We start from the raw sequence: 13820 nt of genomic DNA, 5'->3' as shown, positions 1-13820 counted from the left end.
TCTCTGTCACCTCCCTTATGAATCTTCTCCTCTTTCAGTTGTATTTTCTTCCCTCTACTGAAACTGCACTCATCATTTTAATGATTGTTTTGGACACACTTAGGCATTTACTCCCTCCTCATTATTTTTGAGCCCCTGCTATTTTTCAGAAGTACCATCCTGATTGACATCTAGTTCTCCCCTGGCTTTTTTGGACACAGTCTTATGATTCTTTTGCATCCCTGACCACTCCTTTAGTATGTCTCTTGACAGGCCCTCTCCAACCTTTCATGCCCCCCCCACCCCCAATCTCTCTGGTAGGCCCACCCCTTTTCTTTCTCCTCTCTATTTCTGGGTGACTTCATCCATTTGTGGGGCTTGAACTACCATCTCTGTGCTGAAAACTGAGAGATGAACATCTAAATGATTGACTTGTGTTTCTCCATCCAATCTCATGTCTCAGCCTGAGCGTACAGTTTCTAGTTGTTAACCACAAGTCTTTTTTGGGGTGGTCTAAACATTTAGAGATTCCAGGGCCAGAAGGGACCATTGTGATCATCTAGTCTGCCAGTAGGAAAAATCCCCGAATGACTGGAGATGGGACACAAGATTGGGAGGGCTCTGAGTTACTACAGAGATTCTTTCCCAGGTGTCTGGCTGGTGGGTCTTGCCCACAGGCTCAGGGTCTAACTGATCACCATATTTGGGGTTGGGAATAAATTTTTTCTCAGATCAGAATGGCAGAGACTCTGGGGAGTTTTGCCTCCCTCTGCAGCATGGGTCACTTGCAGGTTTAGACTAGTATAAATGGTGACTTCTCTGTAACCGGAAGTTATTACATCATGATTTGAGGATGTCAGTAGCTCAGCCAGAGGTTAGAAGTTTATTACAGGAGTGGGTGGGTGTGAGTCTGTGGCCTGTAATGTGCAGGAGATCAGACTAGATGATCACAATGGTCTCATTGTGGTCACAGTGGTCCCACATTGGATCTTGATTTCAGAATTGTCAGTGATGGTGAATCCACTGCAACCCTGGCTAAATTGTTCCAATGATCAGTTCCTCTCAGAGTTAAAAATGTATGCCTTATTCCCATCTGAATTTCAACTACCAGCCATTGGATAGAGGAATACCTTTCTCTGCTAGACTGAAGAGCCAGTTATTAAATATTTGTGCCCCATGTGTGATCAAGTCACACCTTAATCTTTTTCTTAAACTACATAGATTGAGTTTTTTGAGTCCATCACTATAAAGTGTGGTTTTTAATCCTGTAATCTTTCTCATGACTCATGAACCTTCTCCAATTTATCAATGTCCTTCCTGAATTGTGGGTACTGGAACGGTTTCCTTTTTATAACCGGTATTTTCTTTTTATAGCATGTATTCATATTTACAGATCTTAAGTCTAATATTTTTCTTTTTAAAAAAACTCGTCAAAAGAAAAACACTACATTTTGGATCTTAACTTTTCTATTGAATAGGACATATGCTAAATATTGTGAATTAAATTGATGGTTTACCCACTTTATTATAATAATAATCTGTGTACTTGAGTGTGTAGACTATTGTAGATCACATAGACCACATTTACAGTGAGAAATAAATATTGTGGTGATACATTTCAATCTGTACCCTTGTAATAATAAAATCCCAGGCTATAATATATATTCTGTGGCAACACCATGAAGTGGTGCTACCCTGTGACAACCCGAGAGCTATCTCATAATACTTTACAACAGTTATAACAATAAATATAAATATTCACAATGCAGAGCATTGGTCCTAAATGGTCATTGGTCACATTCTAGGTTCATATATTATTTCCTCTTTTCCGTGCCTTGTTTTTCTCCTGCTGTTCTCTTGTGAGAGTAGCTGGCAGAAATTGTCACTGTGCGTGCTAGGGAAAAAGGGTTTAGTGAATTCTAATCTCAAAGTTGTTTATTTCTCACCAACATAAACTCTGCGGTGAAAAAAAACATAAAAGGTGAATGACATTTTTACGGACTACAAATCCATTTAGTTCATATTTCTGCTTACTTTTCTGAACACATCACACTTAAAATGCACTCATCCCTTCATCTCTTGGCAGAAGAGGCACTATAATCTTTGGCAGAATTTTCTGTTTTGATTATGCAATTTGGTGTAATTTAAGTTAACATCTGCTTCATTCTGACATAGTGTAATCTCAAAGAATGCTATTTGAGGAGGATAAAAGAAACCGCTAGACTGATAGATTTATGTGACATTAAATACTTTAATATGCCATCTTGTGCTGCAACTCTCCCTAGAATAAGATGCTACCTACCTTAGGTCATCTAATAATTGACTTTCTCCTACCTTTCTCCATGACAATCTGAGAAACCAAGTGCTATTTTTAATTAACTCTTACACTGATGGTTACAATCCCCAGGTAACTATCTATCTATCTATCTATCAGGAACTGTAAAACTTGAAAATGTTTAGAGTAATGGCAAAGGGAAAAGCAAAAGGGAAGATTTGATTTTTCTTCCTCAGATATGTGCATGAGAATTCTGCAAACATAGAAACTTTAAGTCTTGAATATCCACTTCCCCTAATGTGCCTTTTTTAAAGCAGGAACTCAGTATAATTTCACTTAATACCCCCATCAGGATAGGTAATCCCCTGCAGGGCAGGTGACATTTTCAACGCCCCTGTCTGCAAATCCCAATATCTATACGTGCCCTGTGAAATGCCTACTCTGACCTATTGTTCATAATTCTATTTAAGTTGCCCAAAATGTAAGTTATTGCTATAATTAGAGTAATGTGAGATTGAGTTAATTCATATCACAGGAATTTATCCAACCCCTTTATCCAATATCACTTCAAATTGGTTTGTACAAAGATCATGAAAACTAATGAAAGTCCATTGAGTAGCAGCTAATTTGAGGTGAAATCATAAGGCATTTCAGATTTGACCTGGTTTTAGATACATAGTGAAACACCAAGCCATCAAAGTTTCTTGTGGTTTTGGGTTTCAAAACAGAAATTTCTCACGGCTCTAGCAATGCTGTTTGTTACTAGCAGCTCATGTTATTGTCATCTATTGGGCAAATGGGTCAGGCAGAAATCTGAGGCAATCTGGACCAACTGATATAAGTCTACTAGACACAGGCTTCTGCTCTTGAGACCCCATCACTGGAGTATAGAAAAGGAGGGAAGAAGTTGGATAGAAGTTTGTCTTTGTAGCCAACACTAGTCTGAATCCAAATTTTGCTGGATTCATAAGCCCTTAGTTTGTTCAAGTACAATAGGTATCCTTGATCTCCAAGTCCCAGAAAATACTTTAAAATGTCTTCCATATGTATATCTTAAACAAAGAAATAAAATAAGAAAATATGTTAGTGTGTGTTTTAAGGGGCTTCATAAAACCACAAGTTCATCTTATTTGTAATTTTTGACAAAATAACATCAAACTCAAAACTCAGGCAAGTTCAATCAGCTAGACCAAATATATGCGGATAGATTTAAATGCAGTAGGTCAAGTACAGTATTTTGATTTCAAGTATTTTTATATTTAAAAATATCTTCATTTAGATAACAATATTTATGCCTTGTAACAGAATAAATTCTGTGGAGTATAAAGGAAAACCAAAGCAAAATAACGATATCTATTTTAACCATAAGAGAGAGAGAATCACAACTATTCACTGGCATTTTATCAGACCTGGATGAGATCAGGACTCTCTTCCTAATGTTATTAGCTTGGACATACATATGTTTGATGAGCTGAGGCAGGAATTTTAAATAATGGGTAGTTAACAAAGAGGAAAAAAACAAAATTCTATTCCTATGGATGTCATAAAGAACAGTAGATACAACTGAAAGCTGCTTTACCTGAATACCATTGGAGAAAAGATCTATGTTTCCACAAGATTACAGTAATCAAAGCATAGGAGTTTTCTGCCAACTATTCTATTTTTTTATATGACAGGAACATCTTGATGCCCAATTGAGATTGTGGCCACATTGTGATCGGCACTGTACAAACCGTAATAACCTCACTCCAATGAGTTTACAATATAAACAGACAAGATGAAGACTTTACAGGTGGGGAACCAAGGTATAGAGGGAGAAATGAACTTGCCCAAGGTCTGTGATAGAGCTGAGAACTGAGCCTGTATCTCCTGAGTTCCAGTCAAATGCCTTAACCTCAAGAGCAAACTTCCTATTGAAGGTACATGCACATTCTAGCAACAGTGCAGGAGTTAAAAGTAGAATTTTCAAGCTGAGGACATGTCCCATGCTTTTTGCCTGTATCTTAATCTCTGCTGAGGCCAACAGTGATGCTCTGGGCTTACTTTACACACTACTGTATTTAAAACAAAGAAACAAAAGCAAAACACTCCCCTCAGATCAAGATGCATTTATCTTATTTTAAGCTTTACTGTATGCTTCAGCAGCTCTATGCTTTTTATTGCCATCAGCTCAATGGAACAACTTTGCATGTTCAGCTCATTGCTCACTGGAATATTGCTTCCATGATTTCAATGATAGTGTTGAAGGATTTAGCAGAGTAAAATTGTGAGGTTTGAAGGGCTTGACAGAATTGTTCTATACTGTCAACTACAGCCATGTTTTTTGAATGAAGGCATGCAATTTTTGCAGGAAAAGTGTGTTATAGTCAAATGTTCCCAAACTCTGATTTCCTAAATGAATCACCACCCTTAAAGTCAGGTTTCAGAGTAGCAGCCCTGTTAGTCTGTATCTGCAAAAAGAAAAGGAGTACTTGTGGCACCTTAAAGACTCAAATAAATTTGTTAGTCTCTATGGTGCTACAAGTACTCCTTTTCTTTTCACCCTTAAAGCATTCATCAGAATGCAAGTTTATCTTTGCTTTCCATTGATTTCACTTTGAAACATCCAATTATAACCTAGTAGAATGTTTTTTCCTAAGTTGCTTATCTGCAAAGTTGAAATTAATTACCCTATTCACAAGTTTACAGTGTAACAGTTAAAGCTGTGCAGAGCTCAGCACTTTGACTTTGAGGTTTGTGTGAACATGTTTTTCTTCAGCTTTGGTCCATGTAGCTTGCCACCTGTTGAGTTTTTGCTTAGTTTGATTTCAGTAAACTAAAAATAAAAGTGAAGGTCTGTTGAAATGTCCATATTTCCATCTGGTTTGGAACTAAACCATGACTCATCCCAGGTTCACTCAGAAAACTTGTGATATTGAGAGAGCTTTCCATGAACCTACTCTGAGTTCTCAGCTTCCAACAAAATCGGGCTGGTTTCACCATTTTTGTTCCAAACATTTGCACAGTTCTCATTTGCAGTATTAGGATGAATAGCATTCTTTATTTGAGCATAGTCTGAGGTATCTGAACTCAGTCCTCAACTCTTCTGTGTCTTAATGATAACATTTTATGTGTATTTCATCGACGTGAAAGTTGACTGTTAGAACATCAGTATGGATATACTGAGTCAGACCAACAGACCATCTATCCCAGTATCCTGTCTTCTCACAGTGGCCAATGCCAGATGCTTCAGAGGGAGTGAACAAAACAGGGCAATTTATTGAACATCCCCGGTTGTCCAGTCCCAGCTTCTGGCAGTCAGAGGTTTAGGGACTCCCAGAACATGGGGTTGCATCCCTGGCCATCTTGTCTAATAGCCATTGATGGACCTATCCTCCATGAATATATCTAATTTTTTTTAACCCGGTTATAGTTTTGCCCTTCACTTTCAGCCCCTGGCAATGATTTCCACAGGTTGATTGTGCATTGTGTGAAGCACTACCTTTTGTTGGTTTGAAACCCGCTGCCTTTTAATTTCATTAGGTGACCCCTGGTTCTTGTGTTTTACTCCTTCAGATAACACTTCCTTATTCAATTTCTCCACACCATTCATGATTTTATAGACTTCTATCATATCCCGCCTTAGTTATCTCTTTTCTAAACTGAATAGTCCCAGCCTTTTAAATCTCTCCTCATATGGAAGCTGTACCATGCCCCTAATATTTTTCTTGCCCTTCTCTGTCCTTTTTCTGATTCTAATATAACTTATTGAGATGGGGCGACCAGAACTGCACACAGTAGTCAAAGTGTGGGTGTACCTTGGCTTCATATAGTGGCCTTATGATATTCTCTATCTTATTATCGATCCCTTTCCTAATGGTTCATAACATTGTTAGTTTTTTTTATCTCTGCTGAACATTGAGTGGATGTTTTCAGAGATCTTTCTTGAGTGGTATCAGCTAATTTAGATTCCATCATTTTGTGTATATAGTTGGAATTATGTTTTCCAATGTGCACTACTTTGAATTTATCAACATTGAATTTCATCTACCATTTTTGTTGTCCAATCACCCAGTTTTTTGAGATCCCTTTGTAACTCTTTGCAGTCAGCTTTGGATTTAACGATCTTGAGTAATTTTGTATCATCTGCAAGTTTTGCTACCTCACTGTTTACTCCTTTTCCCAGATCACGTATGAATATGTTGAATAGCACTGGTACTAGTACAGATCCTTGGGGGACCTTGCTATTTACTTCTCTGTTTACTCCTACTTTTTGTTTTATATATTTTTACCAGTTATTGATCCATGAGAGGACCTTCCCTTTTATCCCATGATTGCTTAGTTTGCTTACCAGCCTTGGTGAAGGACCTCATCAGAGTCTCTCTGAAAATACAAGTACCATAACCACTGGATCACCCTTGTCCACATGTTTGTTGACCCCCTGAAAGAATTCCAATAGATTGGTGATTTCCCTTTACAAAAGCCATGTTGACTCTTACCCAAATATCGTGTTCATCTATGTGTCTGATAATTCTGTTCTTTAATGTAGTTTCAACCAGTTTGCTTGGTACTGAAGTTAGGTTTACTGGCCTGTAATTTCCAGGATCGCCTCAGGAGACTTTTAAAAATATCAGCGTCACATTAACTACTTTTCAGTCATCTGGTACAGAAACTGATTTAAATGATAGGTTACATACCACAGTTATTAGTTCTGCAATTTCATATTTGAGTTCCTTCAGAACTCTTGGGTGAATACCATCTGATCCTGGTGACTTATTACGGTTTAATTTGTCTTTTTTTCCCCAAAAGCTCCCCTGTCGTTGCCTCAGGTTGGGATAGTTACTTAGACATGTCACCTAAAAAGAATGGCTTAGGTGTGGGAATCTCCTTCACAGTCTCTGCAGTGAAGATGGATGCAAAGGATTCATTTAGCTTATCCACAATGGCCTTGTCTTCCTTTGGTGCTTCTTTAGAACCTTGATCATCCAGGGGTCCCACTGGTTGTTTGGCAGGCATCCTGCTTCTGAATAGTTAAAATATTTTTGCTGTTTATTTTTGTGTCTATTGCTAGTTCTCTCCAAATTTTTTTTTTCAGCCTGCACTTTTACACTTGACTTGCTAGAGTTTATGTTCCTTTCTATTTTACTTCTAATTTATAAAGGGTGCATTTTTGTCTCTAACCACCTCTTTTACTTTATTGTTTTAGCCATGGGGGTGTTTTCTGGTACTCTTACTCTTTCTTTTTTATTTGGGGTATACTTTTAGTTGAATCTCTAGTGTGGTGTTTTTTAAAAAAAAAATTAATGCAGTTTGGAGGCATTTCACTCTTATGACCATTTCTTTTAATTTCCATTTAACTAGCCTTCTTATTTTGTTGTAATATGATCTAATAGTAGGTATGGTATTGTTCACGTTTTGAGAATTGACTGATTTCTGTGTTAACCTACAAAAAGAAACTCTAGTGCTTAAATAACTAAATGTTTGGATCTTTGTGTGTTTTCCAGGAAGTTGAAGTTTTTCTTAACTACTTTCACAGATAAAATGTTTTGCTGAAGTAATTGCAATAATTTTGTTCTTTAAGCCGGTCAATGCATAGTAAGTTAATAGCAGGGTACAATACACCAAGTAACTGTTACTCTGCTTCACCAACTTGTATCAGAAACAATGATTAAATCCATTAGTCATTTGGAATAATAATAGCAACAAAGCCCTCTGTTGTAGTGAGAGGCTATTTTATTCATCTAACAATAATTTATTGTATTATGCTCTTGGAAGAGAAGAATCCAGAGGTGCTACAAATGATGAAGGATGTAGCATAATTGTAACCTTCAAGCACTTTCCTTTCCTGGCTATGTTCATGTAACTGTTCAGGTCGAAAGCTGATGACTTGGCTCTTTATTGTAGGTATTATGCAATGTTAGTCTATTAGCAGGAAATACTTGGAGGCAAATTATCAGTGCTTGTTGCTCAGAACAGGAAAAGTTGGCCTGCCACAGAGGCAGTAATAATAATTAATAAAATTCCAAAGGAGGTATGTGGAACTGCCTGAGAGCTGAGCTGTCTCGTTCACACTACACATCATCTCTGTGTGTGATTCTTGTACATTAACTTGGGATCCTTTGGCCACTTTCACAACCATTTGATTCTCTGTGGTTTCTGATGCAGCACAGGTTCGTTGGCATACTTTGGATTCTAATTTGAGTTGGTTTTGATGATTTGGAGGGTGTTAAATAAGGCAATTCTCTTAGATCATGACCTGATTCAGACTAAAATCAGGTAAAAGCTCTGTTGTCATCTTGCAGTCAACTCATTCTCCCACCCTGTTCCTTCATTTTTTTGCTGGGGCATGGTGCAGAAACACTGCTCTAACCTCATTGGTCAGTGTTCTTCTCTTAATGATGGGCATAGGTCATTTGTTGATTCTGATAATTTTTATCTCTTTCCACAGTGTTTGATCCTATTGACCATGAGACTGTTGACTTAAAAGGATTAGGAATAGATCTATCATACTTGAATGGCTTCATTCAGCCCTATCGGATAGATCCCAGGAGGTTAGGTGACCTTACAAGGTCTCCTTTGTTGTGTTTCTTTGGTGGTTTATTCTGACACCCCTCTTTTTCAATCTGTATGTGAGACCAGTGTGGGAGATACTGAGGTAGTGTAATATGAACAGTATGGTCATGACACTTAACTGTGCAGCATGTCCTCATCAAATCTAGTTGGTGGATGATTCTTGTCTTGTGCTTGGGCAAGATGAGATGACATTGAGTTGGGGGGAAAACCTCAGTCCTTGCAAGGTGGAGGTGAAGCTGGTAGTTTGGAAGAGCCAACTAAAACAATGTCACACTATAAATCATCTAAAACCACTCAAACATCTTCTAAAGCAGAGTCCAGTAGTCCATTTATGTAGTAGTAATTTGCATGTGGAGCACATTTCACCTGTGTTCTTTTGACTACATTAGCTACCAAAATGTTTCTGTATGTAGTTCAAGGGATTAATTTTGAATTGTAAAGCCATACTTGGTTGTTTTCTTGGCTGTTTCAAAAATGACCTCTCAAGTAATAGCTCAACATTCAGAATGGGAACCTAATGCAGTCTGTTAATTTGAATTCTGGGCATTCTCACAGGAAGGCTCTCTGTTTTGGGATTTGCTTTACTGGTTGGTCAGACAGGGTCAGAATTTGACCTTCAGGGCATATTGGTAAGGCGTCTTTTTATTCAGACTTCTTCTGTATTCAGCTGGTATAAGGTTGAATCTTTTGGTGGTCCACGGTGGGTCTTCCCCTCCCCCTCATTAACTTTTGTCAAATGTTACCATTTATATGTAGGCACAGTTCCTTAGCTGGACAAAAAGTCAATGGTACTATGGCAACTGATGCCAGCTGTTGATCCACCATTTAATTTTTAAATATAAATGGCTAAAATTGTAAAGTCACTCAGAGAATTGTGATAGGTGCACATTTTATAAATCCATCAAATTAAAACGCTGGCCATTTCTCCCTGTTGGGAGTAGTACAGCCCCTAGTTATTCCAATGCATGGCCACCAGAGTAGGGACAAACTGGTTCCAGGCCTACCTCATTTTAAGGCAGCCAGTATAATTAATTGTTTGGGTGAGGGGAGCTAGGACTTTCTGCCCCCTCCTCTATCACTGGTTTGAGGAGGTTTCTTTGCCAAGGTCAGACTCCTGCAGATGAAAAAAGGCTCCTTCTCCTTGACCTCCAATTTTATTAGATGTCAGAATAATCTGCAAGCCATGTGGCTGCCTGATTTTGGAAGCCACCTCCTATTTGACTTGGCCCCTTATGAAGCAGAATTATATGTGAGAGAAATTAGCCCCCTTTTCTGAATACAGTCTGGGAAAATTATTCAAATCAGTTGCATGTTACTTTGGGAGGATTAATTAGCAAAAAATTATAAAGTAGTTTGGGATTTCCTTAGAAGAAAGATGTGCAAAGAGGAGTGCCTAGTGTTAATATTATTTCTTTGTAAGGAAGTTACTGATTACAATATCTGTTAATCTGGAGAGATCGTTTTAGTGTTATGATTTAGTTTTCTTGTATCTAATTTTTTTCAAGGAGCCTAATTTTATATATATATATATATCTTTGATTACTATATTAAAATATTCATGGTCAGAACAAATTTTTCTCATAAAAAGACCAGGTGGGGTAAACAGACTTTGAATGTATGCCTTTCAGGTGAATTACCTCACATAAGAGTGCAAAGATTCATTAAATATTGTTTCATATAGTTATCTTGGAGGACATACAATCTAAGTCATCTAGTTGCTAACACTGAATAAACAGAAAGCTATCAAGTGTGACAAACCTCTGTCCTTGCCTCCGTGGGTCCCGCGTTTCCTGGCGGATTTCGCTAGCCTCAGAGGCTCACAGTGACCCTCCACGTAACACTTCTCTCTCTAGAGACAAGGGTCACAGTCTACTGAGCCATTTTCATCATAAGCCAGCGAGGGAGGTGAGGAGAAGTTATCCTTCCTTGCATAGTCTGTTGTCTCCCAGTCTCAGTGATTAATCGGGGGAGGTCTTCTGGCCCTGGGTCAGGATCCGGGTTCCCAAGGCCTTCGCGGCCTTCCTCTCTTTTTTTGTCTTCTGGGTCTTTTGGGGGGGCTGAGAACAAATCCTGAGAAATCTCAGCGAACGTCGGGGGTTGACATTCCCCTGGTGACGAGTCGCTGTCCTCAGGGTCCCCACCTCCCTCCAGCCTCTCCGGGGGGAGTAAATTATCAAACCCTGGATAGTCCCTCCCAATGACTACAGGATATGGGAGTTTAGGAACTACACCCACGGTCACCTCAATGGGGTTTCCCTGAACCTCTATCTCCACTGGGATGGTGGGGTAATGGCTCATGGCCCCATGCACGCACGTCAGTGCTATATATTTGGCTTGTAGCAGCTGACTATCTTTTACCAGCTTACCCGATATGAGGGTGATAGTATTCCCAGAGTCCACAAGCACTGTAGTCTCTGCTCCATTTATCCTCACTGGCCTGGTGTAATTATGCGGGGCTAATGCGACCCCCGCGAGTTGGATAAGGGAGTATGGGATCTCTCAATCCCCCAAGTTACATTGCATAGGCTCCTCGGTGCTGGGACACTGTACTGCTATGTGTCCCCACTCCCCACATGCATAACATCTATAACTGCTTTTAATCACTCCCTTATCCAAGGGATTAGGGGGTTTAGTCCCGGAGTTCCCCCCAGTCAGGCAAATCCCTTCCTTCTGGGGTCCCTGCTGGATTTTGCCCCCCTCCCCCTTCTTCCACCTAGGACTCCCCAGTGGTTTGGCTGCCCAATCTTCCAGGGTTGGGGTCGGTGCTTGCTTCGAAAGGGGCCTTCCTTGGGTAGTCAGGTCAATTCCCTGGCTGTCATCCGTTTTTCTACCACTGTGATCATCTCATCGTATGTGGACGGCTCATTCTGGCCTACCTATTTGCGGAGATCTGGCGGCAGTCTCCGCATGTAATGGTCTATGACCAGGGTCTCCAAAATCTCTTCCAACCTGCACGCCTTGGGCTGTAACCACTTCCGCGTGAAGTGTATGAGGTCGAATAGCTGGGACCTCGGGGGGTTGTTCTCCTGGTATTTCCACTCATGGAACCTCTGGGCCCTTACCGCTGCTGTTACCCCTGATCGTGCTAGGATCTCTGCCTTCAGACGGCTATAGTCAGAGGCATCCGTGGCAGGCAAGTCAAAGTAGGCCTTCTGGGCCTCTCCACACAAAAAAGGGGCAAGAATCCTGGCCCATTGTTCTTGGGGCCACGCCTCACGCTGAGCAGTCCTTTCGAATGAGAGGAGATATGCCTCTATGTCATCTCCTGATGTCATCTTTGGCAGACAACCAGTGGTCCTCAGGGTTCGCATCCCATCAGACCCCTGGGCCTGGGTGGTGAGGATCTTCAGCTGGTCCACCACCTCTCTCAAGAGGGCACGATCTTGGGTCTCCTGGCTCATCAATAATTGATTGGTTTCCTGCTGTAGCCACATAGGCTCCTGTTGTGCCATTGCCTGAACACGGGTGGCCTCCTGCTGGGCTGCCATGGCTTGTACCAGAGCTCTTACCACCTCCTCCATTGTGGTACAAAGCAAACAAACAAACCAAAACAAAAAAAAAATCCAAAACCCCAGTGCACTTTTTAAAAAAACCCTCTTTCTTCCGCCATGCTGTGAACGAAATCCCACTTTTGAAACCAGTTGTGACAAAGCTCTGTCCTTGCCTCCGTGGGTCCCGCGTTTCCTGGCAGATTTCGCTAGCCTCAGAGACTCACTGTGACCCTCCACGTAACCCTTCTCTCTCTAGAGACAAGGGTCACAGTCTACTGAGCCATTTTCATCATAACCCAGTGGGGGAGATCAGGAGAAGTTATCCTTCCTTGCACAGTCTCTGATGTCTCCTAGTTTCAGTGATTAATCAGGGGGCAAAGGTCAGGGAGGAGCCCGGGCCCACCGTCTACTCCGGGCTCCAGCCCAGAGACCCTAATAGTATCAGCTATGGTAGCTGACCTTTTAGAAACATGACATGTACAATTCCCTGGGCTACTTCCCCCACAGCAGCCCTCACTTCCTCAAGCTCCACTTCACCCTTACCTCAGGGCCTCCTTCCTTGTGCCTGATATGGTGTGTACTACTCAGTCTCTCCAACAGCAAAACTTCCTCCCACAGCTCCTGACATGCACACCCACCTGACTAACTGGGAGGCTTTTAACTAGTTTCAGCCAGTTCCTGATTGGCTTCAGGTGTCCCAATCCACCTAGCCTTCTCCCTGCCTTCTGGAAAGTTCTTAATTGGCCCCAGGTGTCTTAATTGACCTGGAGCAGCTGCCATTTCACTTATCCTGGTACCAGGGATTTGTTTAGCCTGGAGCTAATATATCTGTCTCCCACTACTTTTCTATAGCCATCTGGCCTTGCCCCGTCACACAAGTTACATATTCAGTTCTTTAATTTTTCAGTCAGACTACATATTGTTTCTAAACTTGTCTTTTGTAACTATTTTAACATTTCAGTGCTTGTGGCAGGGATGTAAATGTGTTTAAAATGTAAATTTGATGCAGTAATGTCCACACTTTTAATGTTTTAAGCAAATTACTATTAGTTACTTTGTAACAAATTCTTGTGAAACTAAGTAACTATCCTAAGTAACTCGTGATCCTTGTGAAATCCTTGTGAAATCAAGTAATTTGAAATCCTTGTGAAACTAAGTAACTATCCTAAGTAACTATCCTTGTGAAACTAAGTAACTAAGTGCAGCATGTCGAATTATATATGGATTTCACTGTTTTTCTGATATTTACCTTAAATTTTTCTTAATTTCATTTCATTGCTCCCAGTTCATCTTATTACTTACAATTGTATTCCTTGTTAACACTCTGAATAAATCCTCTCCTTCCTTGGGAATATTTGATTCACATATTGGTTTTGATTTTGAGGCTACTTTTCTCCCATCTATTTAATTCTTGTTTACCCAAGATGTACACGTTCATGAAGAAACATTAAAACAGCTGAAGATTCTGATCAACATTCCTCCTATTCTCACTCATTGTTTCCCCCTGAATTTCTGCCTCTGTA

General features: G+C 40.3%; 1 protein-coding gene across 8 annotated transcripts in view; it reads left to right on the top strand.

The window, feature by feature from the left end:
- Positions 1–13820, top strand: part of ATP2B2 (ATPase plasma membrane Ca2+ transporting 2) — a 422428-nt gene that overhangs the window by 239791 nt on the left and 168817 nt on the right. The window lies entirely within an intron of this gene.

This window comes from Lepidochelys kempii, chromosome 7 (genome assembly GCF_965140265.1).
Source record: "Lepidochelys kempii isolate rLepKem1 chromosome 7, rLepKem1.hap2, whole genome shotgun sequence".
Classification (NCBI taxonomy): Eukaryota; Metazoa; Chordata; order Testudines; family Cheloniidae; genus Lepidochelys; species Lepidochelys kempii.
The sequence above is the reverse complement of the archived record's forward strand: the minus strand, read 5'-3'. Positions and strand labels throughout refer to the sequence as shown.